The sequence below is a fragment of the Lissotriton helveticus genome, chromosome 5_1 (genome assembly GCF_964261635.1).
Source record: "Lissotriton helveticus chromosome 5_1, aLisHel1.1, whole genome shotgun sequence".
Classification (NCBI taxonomy): Eukaryota; Metazoa; Chordata; class Amphibia; order Caudata; family Salamandridae; genus Lissotriton; species Lissotriton helveticus.
In genome coordinates this window covers 1537640943-1537668480 of record NC_136065.1, presented here as the reverse complement: position 1 = coordinate 1537668480, position 27538 = coordinate 1537640943, and positions in this window count along the sequence as shown.

Genomic DNA, 27538 nt, shown 5'->3' with positions numbered 1-27538 from the left:
TTAAAGAAGGCGGCAGGGTGGAAGAGAGCAGCAGATCAGCAGAGGTAGAAAAGAAGAGGACAGGGAGTTAGAGAAGGAGTTGGGTGGAAGAGAGCAGCAGATCAGCACAGCAGAAGAGAACAGGGAGTTTATGAAGGAGGTGGCTGAAAGAGAGCAGCAGATTAGCACAGAAGAGAACAGGAAGTTAAAGAAGGAGGTGGGGATGAAGAGAGCAGCAGAACAGCAAGGGAGAAGAGAACAGGGAGGTAGAGAAGGAGGCGGGTTGAAGAGAGCAGCAGATCAGCTCTGGAGAAGAGAAGTGAACAGTGAGTTAGAGAAGGAGGTGCATGGAAGAGAGCAGCATAACAGCACAGCAGAAGAGTACATGGAGTTAAAGAAGGAGGCGGGTGGAAGAGAGCAGCTGATCAGCACAGGAGAAGAGAACAGGGAGTTAGAGAAAGAGGCGAGTGGAAGAGAACAGCAGATTAGCGCAGGAGAAGAAAACAGGGAGTTAAAGAAGAAGGCGGGTTGGAAGAGAGCAGCAGATCAGCACAGAAGAGAAGAGAACAGGGAGTTAGAGAAGGAGGCAGGGTGGAAGAGAGCAGCAGATCAGCACAGGAGAAGAGAAGAGAACACGGAGTCAGAGAAGGAGGTGGGTGGAAGAGAGGGAGAGCGATAGATAGAGGGAGGGAGGACGATAGAGTGAGGGCGATAGATAGAGGGAGGGCGATAGATAGAGGGAGGGTGATAGATAGAGGGAGGGAGATAGATAGACAGAGGGAGAGCGATAGATAGAGGGTGGTCGATAGATAGAGAGATAGAGTGAGGGAGGGCAATTGATAGATAGAATGAGGGAGGGCGATAGATAGAGTGAGTGAGGGCGATAGAGCGAGTGAGGGCAATAGAGCGAGTGAGGGCGGTAGAGTGAGTGAGGGTGGTAGAGTGAGTGAGGGCGGAAGAGTGAGTGAGGGCAGTAGAGTGAGTGAGGGCAGTAGAGTGAGTAAGAGCGGTAGAGTGGTAGAGTGAGGGCAGTAGAGTGGTAGAGTGAGGGCGGTAGAGTGGTAGAGTGAAAGCGGCAGAGTGAGGCCAGTAGAGTGTGGGCGGTATAGTGAGGGCTGTAGAGTGGTAGAGTGAGGGCGGTAGAGTGGTAGAGTGAGGGCGGTAGAGTGAGGGCATGAGGGCGGTAGAGTGAGGGCGGTAGAGTGTTACAGTGAGGGCGGTAGAGTGAGGGCGGTAGTGTGGTAGAGTGAGGGCAGTAGAGTGGTAGAGTGAGGGCGGTAGAGTGAGGGTGGTAGAGTGGTGGAGTGAGGGCGTTAGAGTGAGGGCGGTAGAGTGGTAGAGTGAGGGCGGTAGAGTGGTAGAGTGAGGGCAGTAGAGTGAGTACGGTAGAGTGGTAGAGTTATGGTGGTAGAGTGGGGGCAGTAGAGTGGTAGAGTAAGGGCGGTAGTGTGAGGGCGGTAGAGTGGTAGAGTGAGGGTGGTAGAGTGAGGGCAGTAGAGTGGTAGAGTGAGGGCAGCTGAGTGGTAGAGTGAGGGCGGTAGAGTGAGGGCGGTAGAGTGAGGGCGGGAGAGTGGTAGAGTGAGGGCGGTAGAGTGGTAGAGTGAGGGCGGTAGAGTGGTAGAGTGAGGGCGGTAGAGTGAGGGTGGTAGAGTGGTGGAGTGAGGGCGGTAGAGTGAGGGCGGTAGAGTGGTAGAGTGAGGGTGGTAGAGTGGTAGAGTGAGGGCAGTAGAGTGAGTACGGTAGAGTGGTAGAGTTATGGTGGTAGAGTGGGGGCAGTAGAGTGGTAGAGTGAGGGCGGTAGTGTGAGGGCGGTAGAGTGGTAGAGTGAGGGTGGTAGAGTGAGGGCAGTAGAGTGGTAGAGTGAGGGCAGCTGAGTGGTAGAGTGAGGGCGGTAGAGTGAGGGCGGTAGAGTGAGGGCGGGATAGTGGTAGAGTGAGGGCAGTAGAGTGGTAGAGTGAGGGCGGTAGAGTGAGGGTGGTAGAGTGGTGGAGTGAGGGCGTTAGAGTGAGGGCGGTAGAGTGGTAGAGTGAGGGCGGTAGAGTGGTAGAGTGAGGGCAGTAGAGTGAGTACGGTAGAGTGGTAGAGTTATGGTGGTAGAGTGGGGGCAGTAGAGTGGTAGAGTGAGGGCGGTAGTGTGAGGGCGGTAAAGTGGTAGAGTGAGGGTGGTAGAGTGAGGGCAGTAGAGTGGTAGAGTGAGGGCAGCTGAGTGGTAGAGTGAGGGCGGTAGAGTGAGGGCGGTAGAGTGAGGGCGGTAGAGTGAGGGCGGTAGAGTGGTAGAGTGAGGGCGGTAGAGTGGTAGAGTGAGGGCGGTAGAGTGGTAGAGTGAGGGCGGTAGAGTGAGTAGAGTGGTAGAATGAGGGCGGTAGTGTGTTAGAGAGGGCAGTAGAGTGAGGGCGGTAGAGTGGTATAGTGAGGGCGGTAGGGTGGTAGAGCGAGGGCGGTAGAGTGGTAGAGTGAGAGTGGTAGAGTGAGGGCGGTAGAGTGAGGGCGGTAGAGTGAGGGTGGTAGAGTGAGGGCGGTAGAGTGGTAGAGGGAGGGCGGTAGAGTGGTAGATTGAGGGTGGTAGAGTGAGTGTGGTAGAGTGGTAGAGTGAGGGCGGTAGAGTGAGGGTGGTAGAGTGGTAGAGTGAGGGCGGTAGAGTGAGGGTGGTAGAGTGGTAGAGTGAGGGCCGTAGAGTGAGGGTGGTAGAGTGAGGACGGTAGAGTGGTAGAGTGGTAGAGTGAGGGCGGTAGAGTGAGGGCAGTAGCGTGAGGGCAGTAGAGTTGTAGAGTGAGGGCGGTAGAGTGAGGGCGTGAGGGCGGTAGAGTGAGGGCGAGATGGCAGTAGAGTGAGGGCGGTAGAGTGAGGGTGGTAGAGTGAGGGTGGTAGAGTGAGAGTGGTAGAGTGAGGGCAGTAGAGTGGTAGAGTGAGTGCGGTAGAGTGAGGGCGGTAGAGTGGTAGTGTGAGTGCGGTAGAGTGAGTGCTGTAGAGTGGTAGAGTGGTGAGAGTGAGGGTGTGTGAGAGGGTGAGGGTGTGTGAGAGGGTGAGGGTGTGTGAGGGTGAGGGTGTGTGAGGGTGAGGGTGTGTGAGGGTGAGGGTGTGTGAGGGTGAGGGTGTGTGAGAGTGAGGGGGTGTAAGGGTGAGGGGTGTGTGAGGGTGAGGGTGAGGGGGTGTGGTGGTGTGAGGGGGTGTGAGTGGGTGAGGGTGATGGGGTGTGAGTGGGTGAGGGTGACGGAGGGTGAGTGTGGGTGAGTGTGAGTGAGTGTGGGTGAGGGTGGGTGAGAGGGTGAGTGAGAGGGTGTGTGAGGGTGAAGGGGTGGGTGAGGGTGAGTGGGTGTGAGGGTGAGGGGGTGTGAGGGTGTGGGGAGAGGGTGAGAGGGTGGGTGAGGGTGGGTGAGGGTGAGTGAGGGTGAGGGGTGTGTGTGAGGGTGAGAGGGTGTGTGAGGGTGGGTGAGGGTGGGTGAAAGGGTGAGTGAGAGGGTGTGTGAGGGTGAAGGGGTGGGTGAGGGTGAGTGGGTGTGAGGGTGAGGGGGTGTGAGGGTGAGGGTGTGGGGAGAGGGTGAGAGGGTGGGTGAGGGTGAGTGTGTGTGAGGGTGAGGGGTGTGTGTGAGGGTGAGGGGGTGTGTGAGGGTGTGTGAGGGTGTGTGATGGTGAGGGTGGGTGAGAGGGTGTTTGAGGGTGAGAGGGTGTGTGAGGGTGCAGGTGGGTGAGGGTGGGTGAGAGGGTGAGTGAGAGGGTGTGTGAGGGTGAAGGGGTGTGTGAGGGTGAGGGGGTGTGAGGGTGAGCAGCTGTGAGGGTCAGGGTGTGTGAGGGCGTGAGGGAGGGTGAGGGAATGTGAGGGTGATGCGGTGTGTGAGGGTGAGGGGGTGAGAAGGGGTTTGAGGGTGAGAGGGAGGGTGAGGGTGAGAGGGTGAGTAAGGGTGAGGGTGTGTGAGGGCATGTGAGAGTGAAAGGGTGGGTGAGGGTGGGTGAGTGTGGGTGAGAGGGTGAGGGGTTGTGAGGCTGAGGGTGTGAGGGAGGGTGAGGGGAAGTGAGGGTGAGTGGGTGTGAGGGTGAGAGGGTGTGTGAGGTGAGGATGAGTGGGTGTGAGGGTGAGGATGAGGGGGTGTGAGGGTGAGGGTGTGTGAGAGTGAGGGGGTGTGAGGGTGAGGAGGTGTGTGAGGGTGAGGGTGTGTGAGGGTGAGGGTGTGTGAGGGTGTGAGGGCGTTGTGAGGGTGAGGGTGTGTGAGGGTGGGTGAGGGTGTGAGGGTGAGTGAGGGGGTGTGAGGGTGAGTGAGGGTGAGTGAGGGTGTGTGAGGGTGTGTGAGGGTGTGAGGGTGAGGGTAAGGGGGTGAGGGTGAGAGGGTGAGAGGGTGAGGGTGTGTGAGGGTGAGGGTGTGTGAGGCTGAGGGGGTGTGAGGGTGAGTGTTGTGAGGGTGAGGTTTACAAATACCGGGCTTATGTAGAGGAAGGTGGCACCCGCAGGGTGGGATTGCTGCACGGTGAGGCGAGGGGGGCTGCGGTTCGCTTTAGGAGCTTGTTAGGGGTAGTAAGCACTATGCATGCATTCCGTACAACCATGAGGGAAGTGGGTAGAAGGTGACGGTGAGAAAAAAAATGGAGTGGGGGTTTCACAGTCGTGCAATTGGCGAGGTGACTGTGGGGGACTGGTGGGGTGGGAGAGAGACGATCAGAAGTGGAAAGTGAGGGGTCGAACTAGCAGAGTGATTAGAAAGAAAGGGGGGGCGGACGGAGATGATGAGACTGGGAAGCGAAGATTGTGATTCTGTACAGATGGAAATAGGGTGAGGGGCAAGAGAATAGGACGTGCACAGACACGCTGATTGGGTGGGTGGCAGATGAGACCTAGAGCTAGTCGAGACCTAAAAACACAGGAACTCGGTAGTAGACACACAACAAAGTAACAAGACACATAGACAGGAGTAAAACGTATACAGAGAAGGGAAACACATGTACAAAAACACGGGGTTCATTATGCACACACATGTACTATGTAGACACTGAAGAGGCAACAGAAAAAGCACCTATTAAATTAAAAGGAGGGACAAGCGTAAATAAAATTATTCAGAAAAGAAACAGACCCAGGTATGAATTGATACGAATCAGATGTATTGAAACACACAGGACTAGACACACACACTTTTGTTATGAATAAATGCACAGCTATCAGCCCGCTGAGAACTGTGCATACAACAGAGAAATAGGCATACACATAATTGGATGCGCACACAACTAACGTGTAGTGATGACTGCACACAGAGCAGAATAAACACTGATAAAAGTGCCCCCACATAAACACGCAGATTATTTAGTCCCTCGTGCAACAGAGGAGATGGACACGCTGTCACATGTGTAGAACACAAAACACGCGTCTGCCATATTTTAATGTAAATAAAAAATAAATAATCGGAGCGCGATGTTCACATACAACTCAGAACATCGCGCTTCACAACGTGTATACAAAGTAAAGTTAAACAGGCGGCCGCTACAATTACTGCACTTGTGAGAACCCCATAATTTCAATGTAAAGAAAACAAGAGTGTAGTTTTGCCTTCTCGTTCAATTAGTGCAGCAAGTGCTAAAATGCCCTTAGTTTCCTATTTTTGAGGATAAGGGTTAGGCTAGCAGCTGCACAACAACACAAAGCGGAGTCACGCGTGGATGACGAGGTGCTAACAACACACGTTAACCAAATGTCCAGCGCTTAGTGCCTGAACTACAAGAGACACTGGTGATTGTTGTTAAAGGATAGGTACTAGCAGCTTTTCACTAATTGAAAACCGGGCGGAGGTCACATGTGCCAATTGTGTAGTAGTGATGGGGGGGGAGGGGGACGGGTGGGTCACGAGCACAGCAAAGGAGGGTGACTGGAGGAAAGTCGGGGTGTGATCTGATGAATGAAAGGTGGTGGCGATGAGAAGGGGGGACGGAGTAAGCAGTTACGTAGGTTGAGTTGTGTTGGGGCAGAAGCGGGGAGTGGATACTATAGAAGAACGAGGAGTGACGGAAACAGAGTGAGAGAAAGGAGGGGAGCAGAGGATTGAAACAAGCTCTCGGCATTGCTGTGGCGGGGGGGCGGGGGAGCAGGAGCGCATTCCTTTGAAGTCTGATGCGGGGGGTGGGGGAGCGGCGGCCTTTGAAGTCAGATGGGGGGAGCGGCAGCCTTTGAAGTCTGATGCGAGGCACAGACAAATGGTGGTGTGTGACGTTGCTGGCCTCGTGCACGCGCCTGTCTCACATGAACTGTGGCTAATCCGCAGCCGTTTTGGTAGACTTTTCTTTTCCACTTACTATAATTCTCGCCAGCAATGCGCAAGCGCATTGGCAGGCGAGACCTAAAAATGGTATTCCAATAAGTATCTGATTAGTGCAGCATACTCAAAACAAGCATTGAAAATGCAATAGGTCTCGCCTTTTATTAAGTTAAAGCCATTTGCTATACAATACCATTAGCAAAGCAAATGGATTTAACTTAATCAAAGGCACTGCACTAGACAGAGGTTTCAAATTTGTACACAGTCTATATTGTTGAACTGCTGCTCCCTCATTCATTTTGCCTCCAATAATTTAGCAAGTAGTGGGCAGTTTGTTTCTTGTGATGTTACCTAGTGTTACCCCTTCTTAGTTCTCCTTTGTAAGGCAGTCTTCCTCACCTGACTATTCATTTCTGTCCTCCCTTCTTCCTGATTTTTTCCTTTCTGCTAATCACCCATTCTAAAATGTCTTGCCTTTCTTCTCTCTCTGCCCATTCAAACCGTGGCCACTCATTCCTTTCTCTCAGCCCGTGCACTACTGACTCAACTTCTCGTCCACTCACGTCATTCATCTCTTGTTCCACTAATTCTTTCTTACACTTTTAAGCACCTGCAGCACCGTTCCCTTCTTTGACTTTCAATATTTTCTTTACTGCTTCTTTCTTTAATCTTAGAAACACGTTATCTCTTCTAAGACGTCTTCCACTGGTACCTTCTTGTGCCACTTTTAACAGGTGTTACCCTGATACCTCATTCAAAACGTGTTTCACAGCTTCCTGCAGTTAGAGTGACCAACTCACATTTCCTTCTTTTGCTGCTTCTAGCACGTAACCATAACACACACAAAGAACTTGCACTGCTCAGTATGGGCACCGGTTGGGCTGAATCCAGGTGCCTCATCTTGACCAATCTGCCGTTTTACTAGGAGAACAGTGCTGAGTTCATTTATTTGTTTTTAAACGTTTAGTTTATTTCTTAGAGCCTTAGAGCGTGTACTTATTTTTTATTTGAGTTTAAGAGCATTTGCTTAAGAAAACGTACCCTCCCGGCTATCCAGTTCTGCTTGTATACAAGCAGCTTTGTATTAATTTGTGTTCGAGGTATTTGTGTAGCGCTTAAACACGGGGTTTCCAAGCATTCGGAGATCATGGCCTGGAAGCTGGTGATAGATGAGTGATGCAGCTGGGTGGCAAAACTGTGTAATGTGTAGATTTTGTACATGTATAGTGCAGGTGCACAGGAGGCATCAGAAACACTGGATGCAAATGGGCGCTTATCCTCAGCATCTAAGTGCTATGAAGACAAAGGTAGGTAGTGAGGGTTAAAAATAAACTGGTGCCCAAAGCGCATCAGTAGGGAGTAACCAGGCAGGATCTGAAGGGGTGCATAATGGGACACTTTTTTGGGGCAGTATTAATGGACTATTTTGAAATTTGTACATATGTTACCTATTTCTGGGTAGAGTTTTCACCTCACTAGTATCAGTGTAATAACTAAATACAACAATCATCAAATTGAAGGTGACCAGATGATCCTTGCGGTAGGCTCGCCATTGCATGGCAACGTGTGGCAGCCTTATTTTTGTTATTAACTTCCCTTCCGTTTGAGATAGAAACTGTTTTTTTGGTTGGCCTCTACATATTCTGCAGTAGATGGAAAAATTATGTGGTAAATACGGTAAATCATTAATTATGTGGAAGTCACAACAGTTGGCAAATCTCACAGTTCCTCTGCAGGAGATTACGTTTTATTTCCAAAGCTAGGGGCACTTATGGGACCCCAGCTCCCTGGCACACGTACCAGGTGACTGGGTCCAAGACTATCTGGCCAGAGGTCCTCTTGTACCCATTCGAATGCCGTTACCTGATATTTTCGTATTGTATGTGCGTCCGGTGTTTGGTCACTCCTGTGTGCATGCTTGGTCTTGGGTGTCGGTAAAAGAGCCACCACATTTCTTATTCACCTGCCATTTTCAGGGTGCTCAGGTTAGTGCATGTTTTGAAATGTTCATTTTTTAGTCTGCGGCCATGCACTGCACACATGGGAAAAATCTGCATGTCTCTGAGTTTTAGTGGTTTTTCATTTGTGTTTGTCTTGGGGAGCACAGCGTTGATTTATTTATTTATTTATTTTTTAAATTGCAGGAAGAGTGCTTCAGAGGACAGTGTATTCTTTTAACAGCTCTCCCCCATTGTGTGCGTTTCAGGAACTTGGCCACTGTATGGCTCTGTGTGTGTGTGTGTGGCTGTGTGTGTGTGTGTGGCTCTGTGTGTGGCTCTGTGTGTGTGTGTGGCTCTGTGTGTGTATGTGTGGCTGTGTGTGTGGCTCTGTGTGTGTGTGCGGATCTGTGTGTGTGGCTCTGTGTATGTGTGTGGCTCTGTGTGTGTGTGTGTGTGTGTGTGTGTGGCTGGCTCTGTGTGTAGCTCTGTGTGTGTGTTTGTGTGTGGCTCTGTGTGTGTATGGCTCTGTGTGTGTGTATGGCTCTGTGTGTGTGTATGGCTCTGTGTGTGTGTATGGCTCTGTGTGTGTGTATGGCTCTGTGTGTGTTTGTGGCTCTGTGTGTGTTTGTGGCTCTGTGTGTGTTTGTGGCTCTGTGTGTGTTTGTGGCTGTGTGTGTGTGTGGCTCTGTGTGTGTGGCCCTTTGAGTGTATGGCTCGGTGTGTGTTTGTGGCTCTGTGTGTGTTTGTGGCTCTGTGTGTGTTTGTGGCTCTGTGTGTGTGTGTGGCTCTGTGTGTGTGTGTGTGGCTTTGTGTGTGGGTGCAAATGCAATAGGTCTCGCATTTGCGAGAGATTAAGCTATTGGCATTGTAAATGACAATGCCATTTATCTGTTTTCAAAACCAACACATAAATAAAAATGTTGTCATTTACAATGCCAATAGCTCTAACTTTTGCTAAGGCGAGACCGTTGCATTGTAAATCCTTGTTTACCCATTGCACTCATGAAAAGGGTCCTATTTCTAATTGGGGGTTAAAGTTGAGGCCATTTAGGGGAAGTAATTTTCAAATAAATCCACCCATTCTTCCCAAACTATGGGTGGTAGTCCTCGTTGCAAAAGCAGAAATGTTGTCTGGATAATACCAGATGTGTTCATGCTGGTGGGTAAAAAACAATGTGAAAGATAATTGTCAAAAGTAAAAAATTGCACATACAATGTCGGCCTCCAACCACCAGGTAACTATTATGAGAATGGGGTAACCCTAATTGGTCGTGGACCTGGGTGTAGTTAGGTATAGAAAACAATGATCCTGGACCTTACTTAATTAGCAGAGACAATCTGTACGCACTTAATAGGTAAGAGACCATTTAGAGCATGCTATAAAAAATAATCAGCTCGTAGTTCTTTATACTTAAACAAAGGAAAAATGCAACAGACCAAATTCAAGGACTAGAAGCAATTTAATTCATTGCATCCAGAAAGTTGAGTACAAATCACAATTATAATTTATAAAATATAAACGTGTAGATTGCCCCAAGGGAGGAACGTGCAGAAAAGGGGTACGGTGCTTGGAGGTGTTTGAGTGATTGGGTAACTGAAGGGAAAGTCTTTAAGATTGTGACATAGAAATAATTTACGATATTTTACATATGGAGGATCGGTTCAAAATCACCATCCTTATTAACCTGGCCACAATGATGATTTATAAACACATTTATAAAATTTATTCAAGCAATTTGGATATTTATTCCAATTTTATGGCACGTGGAGTATGGAAAATGAAGGTCCAGGTTGGGTCAAGGTAGAGCGTCGACGTTTCGACTCGTCTTATGGCCTTGTGGGTAAGTTAGACCTGGGCCGTGCGAGTCTTCATCAGGACATAGTGGAGCAATGACAGGAGGGCTGATGATGACCCTGGGGGGATGAGAGGGAGAATGAGGCTGTTGCAAGGGAGAATGTTAAAGTTGATTAACATCTAACTGGGATAGTGGGCGCTTACCCAATGAGTAGATGATCCGTGTGGCGAGAATTCACAGCGGATAAGTAGATGCGATGGTCACCTATAAGGTAATAGGGTTCAATTAGGGCACAATAGATGTGGGCTGGTCAACAGTTAGATTGGCCAGGGTGATCAATTTACCTTGAGGGAGCTGAACGTTGAGTGTGGCTCCCAGGAAACAGCTTCCTCTATGTGTGGACTTCAATGAATGATAAGGCTACAATAGAATGGGGTTGAAGTCAATTAACCGGTAATGGGTGTCAGCTGTATCTACACAGTCTGAGAGGCAATACGGTGCAAGCGGTAGACTATCCGCGTTGATTGGTTACCTGGCGACTGTGGCCAGTCAGCGGCTGTTCATGAGGCTCTGGATCAGCGCTTTCCGACACGATGTGTTAGCGCGTTAGCCTCGTGGACGTTAAGGGTGCGCGTGCGTCGCCCAACGTCAAGGACATAGAGAAAAGACTCAATCCCGTGTGGAGAGGTATCGGTCGACGTGCATGTATTCGGTACATGGTAACATCGCGAATGATTAAAAACTGGAGTCACAGTATGGTGACAATTCACATGGTTCTAAGGCGATCCCGCCAATGCCAGTGAGCAACGAGACCACAGTGTGCAACATAATAAAATTATCAAAAACATATATAAACTAGTAACAGTGAGGTTAAAATACAACATGATTCAGTTGGAAAAAAACAGTACACGGTTAAGGTGATAGCAACATGTCATGACATCATGGGTACATTATCAAGAGATTGGGACCTAACCTCATAAAACGATCATCCGATTCGGGGTAGAGATTATATGCCTAATAGTGCCACTTCTCTGTTGATCTCATCCTGTTCATTTAACCCTTTGGAGACCGTGTTTAAAGAGTGTATCCATCTGCACTCACGTTTACTGAGAATGTTACTCAGATCACCGCCCCTGGGGTTGGGCAACACCTTTTCAATGACCCACCACTTAAGACTGGTAGCCTCATGCTCAAACGTAGTAAAATGATCAACCAGGGGTGCGCCTTGTACTTTACAGCGGATGCGGCTGCAGTGTTGTAAGATACAGCTTTTGATTCTCTGAATGGTCTGTCCAATGTACATAAAGCCACATGGGCAGATGATGGAGTAGATTACCCCAGACGTGTTACAGTTACTATGTTGTTTCAGTGTGTATGACTGGTTGTTGTGAGTGAACACGGTCATACTATATAGTCATTTGGCACGCCTTACACCTACCACATTTGTTGTGTCCTATCAACGGTGGGAGACCCGAAAGTGTAGTTTGGCTCACAGTCCGGGTGGTGGGAAGGAGTAATTTTACCAAATGGTCCCTGATGTTTTTGCCTTTGCGGAATGCATGTAAGGGTGGGGGTACGTTCTCTAATTCTTCAGTTACTAGATGCCAGTGTCGATTGATCGCTTTTTTAATGGCATTGCTCTTAGTATTAAACGTGGTTACACATACCAGGCGATCTTCACCGGTCGTTTTGGGTGTCAGTAAGTGTTCTCTGTGATTGTGCCACGCACGCTTGCGTGCTTTTTTGAGAAGCCTAAGAGGAAAACCACGCTCGCTGAGTCTTGCGAATAATAGCGAGGACTCATCAAAGTAGTCCTTCTTCTTAGTGCAGTTCCTGCGTAACCTCAGGAATTGGCAGAACGGCAAATTGTCCCTGAGGTTACGAGGATGGTGGCTTGTGTACCTCAGCAGCGTGTTCCGCTCACTGTTCTTTTCGTAGAGACTCGTGTAGAGGCTCCCTGATTCAGTCTTGATTTGTATGTCTAAGAAATTAATGGTTTCACTGTCAGATTCCAAAGTGAATATAATATCCTCCGAGCAGGTGTTTAACCATTGATGAAAGGTGTTCAGGAGTTCTTTACTACCTTCCCAAAGTAACAAGACATCGTCTATATAGCGTGTCCAGAGTGAGATATGCTTCAGAAAGGGATTATACTGACTGAGTACATACTGGTGTTCATACTCGCTCATGTATATGATGGCCAGATTTGGGGCAAAGCTAGCCCCCATTGCCACACCCTTGGTTTGAACATAGTATTTTTCCTGAAAGACGAAGAAAATCTTTGTCATTGCAATGGTAAGCAATTGTACAATGAACTCCGTGGGCACTCTGTGTGGAGCTGGTCTTTGATTGAGCACAGTTTCAATGCATGTTAAGGCGGCTTCTTGTGGAATATTCGTGTAAAGGGCAGTGATGTCCATAGTTGCCAAAAGGCAAGACCTAGGGTCATATGGGCGGCCATCAATCAATTGAATAGTCTGCATCGTGTCCCTTCGGTATGTGGGTGTAGCTACTGCAATGGGTTTTAGAAAGTCATCTATATAATTACACAGTGGTTCGAGTAGAGAGCCACATCCTGATATGATGGGTCTACCTGGTGGGTCCTCCATCCTTTTGTGTATCTTTGGGAGGGTATAGATAGTGGGCATCCGATAGGGTGTTTATCATTTAGATAGTAATGTTCATGCTTGGTGATGAACCCATTATCAAATGCTTCGCGTGTGATTCTAGTAATAGATTCACTGATTTCTTTTGTGGGGTCTTTTCTAAGCTGGCATGTCTTTTTCCGTATTTAGGAAACAAAAGCTCCGCCTTTATCCGCTGGCTTTATTACAATTTTGGAGTTATTCTTCAAGGTTTTTAAACCCTCTTTTTCTTGTTTGCTTATATTGTATGGGACATATTGTCGACTAGTTAGTATGTCATCCACATCCTGTCATACCACTTGTTCGTAGGCTAATATTTTATGGGCCATCATATGAGTGGGGGGATTGAATTTGGAAGGTGGTCTAAGGCCACTGCCTGAAAAGATAGGGTTGTGGGGGGTTTTGAGAAAGTGGTGCTTGAGTCTCACTTTTCGGAAAAATTTATGCAATTCAATCTTAAGGTTGAAGTTGTTAGGCATAGACGTAGGGACAAATGATAGGCCTTTGGATAGGACCCGCTGTTTATTGGATGTTAGTGTATAGTCCGAAAGGTTAACTATAGGGTTGTCGGGTTTGTGTACTACCATCTGTAGTGTTGGCACCTCGTCTGGAAATCCCCGCGTGAGTCATGTTGGAAGTGTGCGTGTTTCTTCCCTCTCCCTGTGCCCTAATTCCACATCGGAGTTCTTGTTCCCCTGGGTCTCCCCCAGGAACGGCCCCTTCCTCGTTGTGCCCACCATGGTTCCTCTGCTAAAAAAAGGTTGCTGGTCTGGGTGGATCTGGCCTGAAGTGTTAGTGGGTGCATTGGTGCTCGTGCTAGGGCGATCAGAGTCACTGTCAGAGCTGCTCCCAAATGAGGACCCTGAGAAGGTGTTATATCTTCTATACCCCCCTCAGCCCTCCTGTCATTGCCACACTATGTCCTGATGAAGACTTGCACAGCCCAGGTCTAACTTACCCACAAGGCCATAAGACGAGTCAAAACGTCGACGGTCTCCCTTGACCCAACCTGGACCTTCATTTTCCATACTCCACGTGCCATAAAATTGGAATAATTATCCACATTGCTTGAATGAATTTTATAAATGTGTTTATAAATCAACATTGTGGCCAGGTTAATAAGGACGGTGATTTTGAACCGATCCTCCATATGTAAAATATTGTAAATTATGTCTATGTCACCATCTTAAAGACTTTCCCTTCAGTCACCCAATCACTGACTCAAACAACCCCAAGCACCGTACCCCTTTTCTGCACGTTCCTCCCGCGGGGCAATCTACACGTTTATATTCTATAAATTATAATTGTGATTTGTACTCAACTTTCTGGATGCAATGAAATAAATTGCTTCTAGTCCTTGAATTTGGTCTGTTGCATTTTTCCTTTGTTTAAGTATTAAGTACTACGAGCTGATTATTTTTATAGCATGCTCTAAATGGTCTCTTACCTATTAACTGTGTACAGATTGTCTCTGCTGTAAGGTCCAGGACCATTGTTTTCTATATCCAACCAACAGGTGGCAGTGTGATACAACTTATGGTATATGTCCCAAATATAATTGCCCTCTTTGTTATAACAAAGTCCTAGATGTACCATGTAGAACGTTGTGGGTGCTCTGCCGATTTCCAGGACACGGGCATCCTCATATTATCTCCAGCATCCTTGCTGTTCAATCGGGCAAGTTGTTTTACTGCCGGGGTCTTTAAACGGGGGTGGGGGGTGGGGGGGGGGGGGCACCAGGCTCTGGTTAAAACAAGCATATTGCTGATAGCAGTGCTTCGTTTTAAGCAGTAAACAAATGATCATCAGTAAGCCACTCTGTGATGGGCCAACATATTTTGTCATTTATATCTTGCTGGGAGAATGTGTCAAAAGGAAAGGGACTCTAAATACTAAATATTCTTCATACCTCCCCACCACCATTTCAGATAGTCACTAACGTGTAAACGTATCTACAGTGAAAGGCTTAGTTAACCAGAATAGAATGGCAATCCATTATTTGATTGAATTTTTTTAAAGGTTTAAGATAACTGTAATGTTTAAATAAGTCTAGACAGATTTAAACATTGCAAATTAAATAAAATAATGGTGAAAAAGTCTGGGGGGGGGAGGGCCCCAATGATTTTTTTTTATACTAAGGGCGCGGCATTAAAAAGTTTGAAAAACACTGCTCTAGTGCATGTAGTTGTATGGATAGACTGCACTTGCACTGAATAGAGAGAGTGAGGTGCCCGCGGTGTGCATGCTCCTCAGTAACCATGGAATGTCATGCATGCCCTAGAATCTAATACAGCATTACATTTTGGGGCCATTGTCGCTACAACACAAAACATAGCCCCTTAAATACTGATGCAGTGTCTCCCATCCCTGTTGTGTGGGCCTATCAAATGTGACAGGAAAAGCCCCAAAATGCAACATGCAAACATCAAGATTTATTCATTGAAATTTCAATCTCTCATGTGCAGCTCTGCCAAGTGCCCGCATTTGGGGTTGGAGTAACACATTTTTGTGCTGGTGTCCGCTTCACTGCACTAAAATGCATTAGCCACGCACAGTATCTCTCCTAGGACCACTCAAGTATGAGAAGTACAAAGCTACTTTAAAGAAAAACAACCAGCACACTTTATAACTTTGCTTGCACTGGCAGTGCCTGCTGATGCCCATGGCCTTTTAGAACTGTCTCACACTCACAGCTGGGCTAGTAATTAAAAGGTCAGAGCTTCTTCAGATCAATTAAGCCAGGCCTCAGTCTGAGTCGACCACATGGTGTCAGGTACTGTCTGGGACTATGTCGGGAACACAGTCAGGAACTTGGGCAAGGACTGGGGAGTGGGTAGAAAACATACAAAGAAAGAGATCACACAGGAAGTCAGAGGAGGAAAAGGGATCCAAAGGGGAAGCCTATACAAGTGAACAAGATGGCTAAGACTCAAAGAATGGGCACTCAAGAGGCAATTTAGCATTCAGAATAACTACACCCAGCATGGACGTGCAGACATATATATACATATATATTAATACACACACAACAACGTTAACCATTAAGGGAATGTGGGGTAAAGCACTCTGTAGCTCCACATGGTAAGATTGAAGCTCAGGAAGTTCCTCACCCACACTTGCTGTTACAGATACTGACTGCAAATACCCACATATAGGATATGCATGCAAAGGCAGGGTCTGTGGAGATGATACCTATGGTGATGTTATAAATGTAACTCAAAGACAATAATCACAGTGAACAAGAAACATCCCCTAGGTTGTCAGCTGTGCCCATGGATCCTGGCGATCAAACAGGAACACGCAAGGCAGTAACAGCAAGTGGGTAGAACTAAATACAAGCACAATAGACAAGGAGCTAGCAAAGAGGAACAGGAAAGGAAGGAAATCACAGGGCACACTTGGCTGAAACCAATTAACAAACAAAAGGTAATAGAAGCAAGACAGCAGGAATAGAAAGAAAGTAAACTACAAACGGGAACCGAGGAAATGGGAAGAAAAGCAGGGACTGGAAAAGGATATACAGAAGGGGAGGCTACAAGGGTATACTAGAATAGTATTGAGTTGGAAGTCAAGAAAGCAAAAAAACACAGAAGTCTGTCCTGGAGCAGAAACAAGAATTGAGCAAAAGCTCAAAAGTCAGTTCTAGTTCAGGAGCAAGGGAAACTGCTGCAGCTCAGGAACAAGGAATGCTAAGGCTCAGGAGTCAAGAAAGCACTGCAGGCAGAGCTGATTTAGGAACAAGGAAAACAGCAGCAGCTCAGGAACAAGGAATAAAGCTCAGGAAACACTGGAAACAAAGATAGCAAAAGCTCAGGAAACACTGGAAACAAGGGTCGGTCTCACCAGTACACTGACCAACCATGGCCTGAAGGGAGCTAGGGCTTAAAAGAGCTCACAGTGATAACATACATCAGGTGTGAGCAGGCTAGCAGCAGTCAGCCACAGGTGAGCTGAATTTCTCCGCCCACCCTTGGCCTGCAGGGGTGTAAGCGAAGCAGTGAGCAGGGAATTTTTGGTAATGGAGTTTCCGGCATGAGCAGGTCGGCTTTCACACAACCCGGCATGGATTGGGAATGGATGTGAATTCCCAAACAGCTGGAAGCCAGTATATGCATGAACAGGAGGGTCTAGTAGCTTATTATGACACTGGAGAATCCCACAGTTCATCCCCCTAGTGGTGGACATGAGAAGGCAAGGGAGCAAGTTGTGACACATGGTCTGCAACACTGGTGGGTAGGTGAACATAAACAAAAGTAAATGATGATTCTAAGGACGACAGTGAATGCAGCCTTTTTGTAGATCCAATGGGGCCCTCCTTCCTTTCTCTCATTTTCCAGCGAGGCACACGTGCCACTTGCGACCATGCATCAGGTGATTGGCTCAATCTGAGGTAGCAAGTGACGCGGGCCCGGGAGACAAATCCAGACCCGATAGGAGCCTGCAGGTAACCCCTATCTTCGGCAGGAACCCTGGGAAGTGAGGCTGAAAACCAACGAAAAGGATGTGCTGCGATTGGGGTGTGTGTTTTGAAAAACCTCAAATTGCCAATGGTGGTATGAGGGCCGGGTGAGTAAAGAGGTCTAAAGATAAGGCACGGACCCCCTTTGACCATTGCCATTGAACAATCACCATTGAGGACAGACCCCTACCCCCTTGCCATCAAGAATGATCTCCCTTGCCGGTGGCCTACCTGAGGGAAGTGACCAGCGCCAGAGGGCTACCTGCGATCGGACCGCTCCTCAAGATCAGGCAGGACCGGTGCACTCTCCAATCGGAGAGCACCACTGGAGCAACACTACGGGACGTAGGTGGTCCCACACACAACAAGAAGGGTTTCCCGCACTGGTAGCAGTTGATGCGGCATCCAGCCACATGACGAGCTCCGGTGAGGTCAGGGCATGGGCGTGAGTCGGCCTAAAAACAGTGGCCGCACAACTAAGCATGAGTGGAGTCCACAAGGCGTGACAATGGCAAGAGAGGGCCACAGTGAGACCCGTGAGCCGTGACATGGCTGGAAGGAAGGCCTAAGAGGGCAGGCAAAGAAGGAGGCTGGCATGCTTCCGGGATAAAGTGGCTGGCGAGGAGGAGGTGGAGTCAGCGCGAAGGAGGCGTGTAACACCTCAAAGAGAGCAGGTGCAGACCGGCCAGTAGCTGGATGATGACTTGAAGGCCCTGCTGGAAAAGGCACGGGCACTTGTGGCAAAACAAGGAAGAGAATGGGTGGATGAGCACATGACAGCGGCCTGGAGGAAAGGCCTGCTAAGAAACTCAAACAGGCCCTGAATAAGAAAACAAGCATGGCAACAGAGCCCCCAAGGCCCAGTGAGGGGCTCTGCATCCAGAATGGTGGTCCCCTCCAAGGTGGGAGAAATGATGGCAAGGGCTAAGGGGCAATAGCCTGCTGCAGCATGCAAAGGGACCAGGATAAGACCAGCCAAAGGAGTGCAGGCTGGGCGCAGCAGGAACATGGCACCAATACCTCCGTCTGAGGAGGAAGAAAGCAGCGATCCAGATGGTTACTGCAACGAGAGCTCAAACGAGGGTCTCTAGCCAAAAGGGTGGCACCCAGGTGGACAGAGAGCGAAGCGGACTATGACGCAGCAGCCTAGACTGGTGGGTAACAAGCACAAAACTTAGGGGCAGGGTTGCGCTCAAGATTGCGGGTGCAGCCTCAGGGGAATGGGGGCATAACTAATTGCTAACTACGGGACCCAGATGAGGTTATGAACTCCACAGCAGGGGGCCATGGGGAAACCCCTACCTCTGGCATGTGAACGAGAGGGGTAGTCAACAGGAGAGTGAATACCAAGGTCAGGCATGGGGGCAATTACCCTTTCCGCAGCAAGCCTCACACCTACTAGCATTTATGCCATGGTGGCCATGGGCAGGGCAATTTAGCACGGGCTATCCCCCAATAGTGATGATCCCTGGGGAAGGCAGGGGATGCAGTAAAAATGGTCGGGCATGGCAGTACCTAGACAAAAGGGACTGGGGGAAACAAAGGGACATCAAGAAAAAGCTCAAGGAATGCTGTAGTGTAGTTCCTATATTCCCAATAGGCTTTGCGCATTGGAATAACATAAACGATAGTTTAGACGTAGGACTGAGGTCGACTAGGTCTCTATTGAATATGTTAGACTTAATTGTGAATGCCAGCTAGCTCAGAGGTCACTAGAAACTTTCTCGAGTAAACAAGAAGGTGTTAACTTTCCTGAATAGACAAGAAGGGATTAGTTTCTGACAACCGCATAAACATGACAACTTTGCTCTCTCCAGAATAAGGAGTATATCTCCAGAGTCGCGGAAACAAAAGATAACTATTTCACTCAATCAATTGTGCATACTTAGTTTCACCAGAAGCGCAAAGAAATAGAGAGACGGGCGTTTTCAATAAAAGTGGTTATTTATTGAACAGTCTTCTTTCTCATGCAAGAGAAGTGAGTTGCCACAATTGCAATACTTGTCATAAAGTAAAGTGCGTACAGTAAAAGGAGTATTATGAAATAATACTGTAAAAGCATGGTACGGTTTCTAAGCCATACCGTGTTTAAAATAGATAAAATATATACATATATAAAATCATTGACTGAACGTACTCAACTGGTGCTTCTAAGATACGCCTACCCTGGTGTACCTAACCTAAGCCTAGTACGTTGGAAGGAGTAAGTGAGCTGCAGTTTAAGTTAAGACAGTTTTTGCCAAGAATCTGAATCAAGAATTCTCTAGGGATCTAATCAGCTCCGTACCTTGTTTATAGAATGAAGGAGGTCTTGTATCTCGTTCTCAGGACTCGATCTCCCAGCAACCCGCAAGGGTGACTGGAAACACTGGAGCTGGATTTCTCGGCAGGAGAAAAGACAGCGTCTCTCTCAGTCCGTCAATGGGAGGGTCAGCTTCCTTCGGCACTTGCGTCAGCAGGGTGTCGGGCAAGTAGATAGCTGATCTGCTCCAAACCACCGTGTGTTTGCTAGGGCAGCTGTGGGTATATTTATACCTGGAAGGTGCCGAGTTTGACGTAAGGTTGGATATAAGACGTCACTAAGAACTCGCAGTCTTTCTAAGACTCCAGGAGTTCTAGGACAAATCAATACAGAAGCAGGGGGAATTCCCGGGCTGCTGGAGGCTTGGTTTGTTTAAGAATGCGTGGTGCTTTCTAGGAGTCTATGGGAGTAGCCTTGCCGTATTTGGACTGCATTGGCTATGACTAAATATGGATATGATTCTTATGCCTTTATAAGGATATGATTTGTTATAACCACATAAGGGCATAAATCGGGAATATTTAAATAGGGTCCTAGGTACGTTCACAACACCCACTCCACGTATAATGTCCATCATTACTAAATACTAAGCAATATTAAACATATAACTATGCATGTGTTTTCCAGCCCACCCCAAAATACATAAAATGCATTTGAAATGGTATGTACACGAAAAATGAGTATTATACTGTATGTTTTCAAGCAGTGGTATCATTCAGATAATGCATATAGTACATTTAAATATTGGCTGAATGAAGCATGAAATTTACATTTTATGAAATGGCTCTTAATACAGAAGAGAAGGTCGAGACCATTTCATCACATATTTATACAAGACTGTACTTGAGGCTAAATCAAAATATTGTCTCTAGAGTTTCAAAATAGAAATCTTGTTCTCTAAGAATAGTTCTACTTTAAGCCAAAAATAGGTAAATATTTTGGAAACTCGGAAAAATAGTTTCGCTTTCAGGAAAAAATAGTTCCACACTTTTGTAGAAGTTTTTGTTTTTCCAAAATTGAAGGTCGAATTCAGAGTTCAGGGAACGCTATGTGCTCAAAAGTTATTCTCGTTAGGAGAGAACATTAACTCAGATAGGCTGGCAAAGAATTTGTCTACAACAGTAGGTGAAAGTTTGACCAAGTCCGAAAAAGTAGAAATAGTGCATATATGAGAAGCATTGCCATCATCGGTGTCTAGATCAGCAATGGTCACAGAAGGTTGTACCTGTGTGCCGCTTTCATCTCGTACCTCACCGTCACCTAATCATAATGGTGAGGTCTCAACGAATGCCGTCATCAGAATAGGTAGCCGCTGGGGACAACACGTTGCATGAGCCGTTACCGAACCAAGCAAAGTATCGATATCCATAGGTACTGCTGATGGTAGTGTGAGACAGACGTCCAACACGCATTCTTCTCCGCATAGCAGGCATCGTAGAACAGGTAGGATGCAATCTAGCCAGATTGGTCTGAATGAAAGAAACCATGTGGTATTCAGATCTCTTAGCCAAGCTAAGCCGAGTACTTTAGTTATTCTTTCTCGGTATCTCATCGCTAGGATCGTTTCTTCCATGGTTGCCTGAGTTTTGTTTGTGGCTGGATTTGCCATATCGGAGCAGAAGGAACAAAAATAAAATTCCTGCTATGAGTCCCAAGATGAGAGGCAGGCCGCCAAACACAGAGTGCACGAAATTCAGGAAGATGCTCAGGACTGCTTCAAAAGGTGCTAATAGTCCCGAAAAAATTGTCCTAAATACATGTGCGATGCCACTGGTATCAGACATGTTTAGAATTTGACCTAACATTTCGACGGAATGCACGGGGCAATTTGTCGATAATAATGCATGTATCTCTGCCGCTGTCCTTGCAACTTGCAAATCATACGTTTCTTTAGATGGGGTTAAAGGCACAGTTGTTTGTAAAAGAATAGACTTCATTCTGCTTAAAGTATCAATTTGAATAGAAGAGATATTCAGAGACGGCCATATTGCTGCCTCCTTGTCTGGTTTGCTGTTTGGATACAATACTTGCATACAGCAAATGACCCTGGAAGTAACGCTCACGAGATAGGCCGTTCCTAGCACCATGCCACAACAGCTGTGGTCACTTATTATAACGTAGCTGCCGTTGGAAAGGTGTCTGAAAAAAGGCTCTATCTGTGTAGCAGTGGTGCCGTGCAGGTGGCATGAAAGGTTATTTGATGAACCTTCGCAGGCTCCATGCAAGTTAATACCTTGACACAGAAGTATACCGCTTAGTGAATTTTTACAGTTGGTACCACTAAGAAATACCTATTTTTTTTCCCCCACTCCAACATCTATGTGTGTAAGGTAAATTCCAGGTTGACTTGATGTACCCTTTACCCAACCTTTCATACAGGCCTGCTGGTATATGCTTTTGGCAATATTGAAACTGAAAAGTTGTTATCGGAATTGTAATTGTACCATGTATTATCCATTCAATGACAGGTCGTTCTGACATTGTCAATGGTAATTTTTCTAGTTTTTTCAATGCTCAGCACCGTATCGTCTGCTCCTTTTTGTGCCAAAGAGATTTGTTTATCTGTAAGGTTAAAGATAGAAAATAATGACGTTGTGTTGATTAGACGCCATGGCACGTAGCCTGAACGCAGATTTTGTAACGTCCAGCCTAGCTGTACAATAGAACGGAATTGGGACTGGCCATGTTGTAACATTAGCAAGTCCTGTTCTATTATATCAATAGCAGATGATACAATGCTGTCCAGTGAATAAATTCTGGAGGACAGAGTCGTTAACCCATTGTCCACTACAGACAGTGATTTTTCCAAATTAATACGATCAATTTCTCGTATTTTTTCAGCAGTTTCAATTTGCATTACTTTCCAAGCTTCGTTGTAAGCAGCGTATATACCGGCATATATGAAACGTTTTTGACGCTGTTTGCGAGGTCCCAATATGAAATCTCGCAAGTCAGCACCTTCTTTAAGTAAAGTCAAGTGTAGCTTAATTTCAGGCAGTGTGGATTTCTGTAGGCATTAGAGGCATAGTTTTCCTACACTGTATGTTGTAACTATCCCTGGATGTTGTCTCTGGGAATATCTTGTGTCTGGCCTGTTCTGTTTGAGCCCCTGTCTTTTATTCAGGAATCTATCTTGACAGTAATTAGTGTCTGTGGGCCAGATCAACCATTTTCTCCAATCAGGATTTGTTCTGTTTTGTTGTAAACTATGGGATACGTCTATCTCCACATCTGTAGTGCTATTACTATCAGGTATGGGATTTGGAATAGACGGTTTGTTTAAGTCTTTTATCTTGGCTAGGCCAAGACAGGTTGTTTGTTGAATGGTGTCATTCAGGAATATTATCTGTTCTGGGATCATGCAGGCTCTAAATAATGATTCTAGACCTTGTACCTGCCAGTCTTTTGTACCCCAGATGGTTTTTGTCTCAATGTTGTTTTTCCAAAATTCAAAACCAAATGTAGACATTTTTTCATAAAATTTTGTAGAATATATCAATTTAGTATTTGTCAACATGTTTTTCATTCCTGTCTTATTTAACATTTTAAAATAAAACGTTTCTGGATCAGTGATGTTAAACCCTGAGAAGTATGGGAATTTCTCATAAAATGTTTTCGAGCTGCCTTTTGGTGGTGTTGGACAATGTTCCCATTGATTATAGGTAAAAACATTTCTAGGATTAGCAGATTTATGCAAATAGTGATGCCCATAATGATTAAAGCAATACATTTCTTCATAATTTGATGAGCCTTCTAAATAATCATGTTCTGTAAATTTTGCTGACATTTCTAAATCTGACATCATATTATTAATATTTTCAAAGTCCCAATCATCAGAGAAAGTACTAGGTGATAAAAAGTCACTTAATGAAACCTTGAACTGATGTGAATATTTCAAGAGTTCAACCGGGCCATAAATTTCGTGATCATTAGCGTCCCATGCTACACCACCAGGTATAGGAATAGCTGTGATGTTTACTGATGATAGTCCTCTTTTTTCGATGTGAGAAGATCTGTGAGGCTGTAGGACCAAGTTGATGTTCTGACTTGCTGTGTCCATTGTACTATATTTTCCATCAATGAATTTTCCCAAGCTTAAAACCAAAATGAGCCAGAGTAGGAGGAAAAGTACACCTAACACAATCCATAATTCAATCCATGGTGAAATCAGATATGTTTCTTTGAGTTGATTAAAGAGTTCAGTCATTTTTTCTTTGAAAGTTTTAGTTGCTGGCGTTTCTTCATGTTCACTTGTATCATCAGAAAAGTCATCGAAATTGATGAAGTAGCCAGATGCAGTTCTGTCAATTGTTGGAATTGCTTCCGGATTTTCATTAATCTTTGTACGTGTGTAGTCAGAGGCTACATCATTGTAGATTGGTGTTTCTTGATGAACTGTTTCAATTTGGGTTTCAAGAGGCACAAGTTCCATGGCTTTGTTGCATAGTCCTTTTTTATTCACTGCAGGTTTATCAAATGTGATTAGTCTCTCAGTTTGAATCTCTTGAATTGTAGCAAGGTTTGGTCTTCTGCTACTTCTTGGGAGTCCACTGGGCCTACTACTTATTATTGGCCACATGATTGTGATTTTACCAGGTCGATTAATACAACTCTGTTCTCCTTTTTACCAGCAAGGGGCGGTAGTACTACTGATCTTGTTCCGCTGACAGCTAAGACAGGTACTGCTTTTCTGTAAGAAGGCCCAAATTCCTTCTTCACCGCGATCTTTTCTCTGACCAAATCCCCAATCTTTCGAATCCAGACAGGTCTTGCTGGGACAGGTGGTTTTTCCTCAGTGGCCGTTGGCTTTAGTTTTGTGTTACTTAGACTTCTTCTTGTTTCATTTAAGTCCTGTAAAACAGCCAAACAAGCTTTGATATCAAAGGTTTTTTGTTCCACCACTGAAGTCTGACAATCACGGTCACTGATGATCATTCTAGTACCAAACAAAAGTTCATACGGAGTGATTCCCCCCAGAGAATTTCTTGGCAGATTATTAAGACTACGTTGGACACTTGTTAGATGTTTGACCCACCCGTCACCCGAACCTAATACCCTCGCAGTTATAGATTGCTTTATGTCACGGTTTTTTCTCTCCACTACCGCATTTCCTTCTGGATGGAATGGACTAGAGTACCGCAATGCAATGCCCAAGCTGGCCATGGCCTCCTTGTAAGCTCGAGAGCTAAATGCAGGACCCTGGTCAGAATGTAGCATGCCAATTGCGTATGTGCCGATAAAGACTCGCAAATCTTTTATAACAGTTCTGGCGTCAGGCGAGTGCTGGGGCCACATCTAAATGAATCTCGTCTTAATAATTATGGGATCGCATTTTTCCGTCTGGATGTCTGCGTATAGATAGCCTAATGCTGTCTAATAGGGGTGTCTGGGCTGGTGTCTGGTCCTGTTCACAACTGCGATCTCTGTTGCAGTCCTGACAATACATCGCAAAGTTATAAATTTGCACGCTCATCCCCGGCCACCAGTGTTGTGATTGCAATTCTATTAGAGATTTCAAGATCTCTTGGTGCCTCAGACCCATTCCCATGTGTGCTTCTTGAATCAAGTAAGCTCCGCGGTTCGTGTTTGGAATTACTCTGTCCCCCACTCCAGGGATTCGAACAAACGGAACGGAGTTCGCATCAATTATGTATGTATTTCCGAGTGGATAATTTAGAGGTAACGCCGCATAGTTGCCTTCATTGAGGTTTTTACTGCTAGTAGCGTTTCTCCATCTATTTGTTTTTTAGAACGCTTTTTTGTAGCTACGGAAGCCGGTTTGACAGCTGCCGCTGTGGCTCTGTTAGCCAATGAATTCCCTGCAACGTGAACGCCATCACGTTGAAGACTCTGCGTATGTATCACGTGAGTCTTTCATAGTTCTTTTTGTAAAAGAACTACTTGTTCCCAAAGTTTTTTATGCTTTATTGTGGCACCTGTCTCATCTTTGTAACCGTTCTTAATCCAGGTCTGCATGTAATTATTGTAAGACTGGACGCAGTAATGCGTATCGCACACTATTAGTGTGGGAAATTCGCAATTGGCATTTTCAAGCGCCATCTTTAAAGATCTTATTTCAGCTCGCTGAGCTGTACAGTTTCTGAGTGATTCAGTTTTACTGACCATCGGTCTGAATTTACCTAAGCGCCAGCGACATTTAACAATCGCACATGCTGCATTGTAAACTTGTTTTTCCACAACGTAGTGTTGTGCAAATCTATCCGTATATATTACACAGGTGTACTGTTCGAGAGGCAGAATTTCGATTGACAGAGGACATTCATGTGCGTATTCCAGATCTTCTAATTTTTTCATTTTTGGATCAAATGCGTGTCTCACGTCTGTTGCAGCAAGATAATTTTCCCATTTTATCCATTTTGGATCTAAAGCTTTAGCATTCGGAATGCTTGGTCTTGTTACTGCCTCAAGGGCTGATACTGCTGTCAAAACAGATATGCTCTTCCCTTGGGCTAGGGTTCTTTCTTTTGCTACAGCAGTTTGAACCGCAGTTAGAATTTTCTCAGTAGAACTGAATTTCATTTCTGCTTATGTGTACAAGTGTGATTTATAAGCTATTGGTACCGTTTCTCCCTCATTAGAGGTTAGGTACATAAATCTGCATCTTCCTGGGATGACTCGGATAACAAGGTTGCGTTCGTTTGCGCATGTTTGCAGTTTTGTTTTAGTTAACATATCTGTTTGTATTGATCTTAATATTTTTGTGTGTTTCTGAGTCCAATTGATTGGTTTGGAATCAGGTTTTATTAATTCGTAGAGAGGTTTAACCCTCTCTGCATAATTTAGAATGTAAGTTCTTCTGAAATTCAGGAAACCTAGAATTGATTGTACGTTTTTCAGCGTCTTTGGAGCTTGGAGTACTGCACATTTCTCTAAGAAGTTGTCTGCTAGGCTTTTGCCTTCACTTGATAACTCATATCCTAAACATAGGACAGTGAGGTGGGCAATTCGTGATTTTTTAAAGTTGAATTTGTACCCTTCAGCTGCGAACCCAAGTATAATGGTGTTCATTCTTTTCAAGTGTGTCTCCAGGTCATCGTCTGTAAGATAGATGTCATCGACATAAGATAATGCCTCATCATCATACATTTGTAGTAATTCTGTTACCCTGGCTGAAAATAATCCTGGGCTGTTCTTGAATCCCTGGGGGACACGACAAAATTGCCTTTGGGCCCCCATACTTGAGAAAGCGGTCAAATACCTGCTTTCTGGTGCTATGTTTTGACAGAAGAAACCATTTGATATATCTAATGTTGTTTTATATTTTTTGCGCACGATGTTATTCATTAGTGCTGCACTGTGTGAGTTTTGTACTGCAAATGTTTTGCAGCAGGAGTTTAGGTGTCTGTAGTCCAAAACTAGACGATATGAATCATCTGGCTTGGAGACAGGAAACAAAGGATTGTTCATTTGTGAGGTGCATGTTTCAATCACTTATTCAAGTTGATCTAAGATCTCCCTGACTTGTTTTTTAGCTTCTTGCTTAACAGGATACTGCCTTTGGGCAGTGGGTTGATTCTTTAACTGGATTTTATGGTGAGGAGAATCCTCATCCCATCCTACATGATTTTTATATAATGCAGGAGCTTGGGCCACTGCCCATTTTCTTGTAAATGTGTATTTTTTATGAATTGGAATTTGATTTGAGAAGGCAGGCATAATCATTTCTTTGCCATGTGGGCACTCCCTGACAAACTCTGGTGGCCAGTCTTTCTCTGCTAGAAGGATATCATAGCCTTTGGATAGGTTCTCCCAAAAGAGACCTTTTATTTTCCTAGTTTTGTCCCCCTCTATACGTAATGTTATTTCATATAATTTATGGGGTATACTAACTCTGGTGTCTGCAGTTTCCACCTGAATGTATTCATTTGTGTCCACTGTCTTCAGAAGATTGATCAGGATCTTGCGAGCTATGGTCACTTCTGCTGCGCTGTCTAGCATTGTCTGGGTCCATTCTCCGTTCTTGAGATGTGTCCTCAGAATCCTCGGCATGTCTTATTTTAATACTGGCTACCTGGCTAAAAATTGTAATTTTTTATTTTGATGGGCAGGTTCCTTGTCTTTGGACTTGACGTGCTCATCTTTGTGTTCTAACCGTCCTCTTCTTTCCGATTTATGTGAGGAAGTCTGAAAAGATCGAGAGGGACGCGTTTCAATATCTTGATA